This window comes from Mytilus galloprovincialis, chromosome 1 (genome assembly GCF_965363235.1).
Source record: "Mytilus galloprovincialis chromosome 1, xbMytGall1.hap1.1, whole genome shotgun sequence".
Lineage (NCBI taxonomy): Eukaryota > Metazoa > Mollusca > Bivalvia > Mytilida > Mytilidae > Mytilus > Mytilus galloprovincialis.
Genome location: NC_134838.1, coordinates 83,399,892 through 83,400,439, shown reverse-complemented (window position 1 = coordinate 83,400,439; position 548 = coordinate 83,399,892).

The window sequence follows — 548 nt, the reverse complement described above, 5'->3', positions numbered from 1 at the left end:
TATGCTTATTTGTTTGATTGTATATAAAGCCAAGTTCTGTGTTTTTCCACAAGTTCATGGAGGTATCTTAAAATAAGGAAAAAGGAAGTGCCAGGGTTAATCACAGTTGTCTGGTGACAAGCCCTTACAAAGAGTCTGTACTTCAATTGTGTTTTGAATTATAATTGCGTTTAATATATGTCTATTTCAACTCTAGTCCAAGCTTGTCTGGCAAAACAGCCGTTTGACGTCAGAGTAATCTTAGGCTATATCAACTCCAATGTTACAACCTAATTTTCTTTCATTTTATGTATGAATGAGAGGATTATGATAGTACTACTACAGGCAGATATGTTTCACTGAAATAATCATCAAAGTATTTTTAAAGACAGTAAAAGCTTTCTTCAACAATAGAGTAATTTCTCTGATTGTTTTCAAATTTCTTAGAAAATAGCAAAAAGATTGTTCAATATGATTCTCATCAATCTGTAAGAGTACTGATTTTAATACTGAAAAAATGGTAAGATTACTTGCATAAATTTGAAATTTAAGTTGCTTGTTAAAGTCAA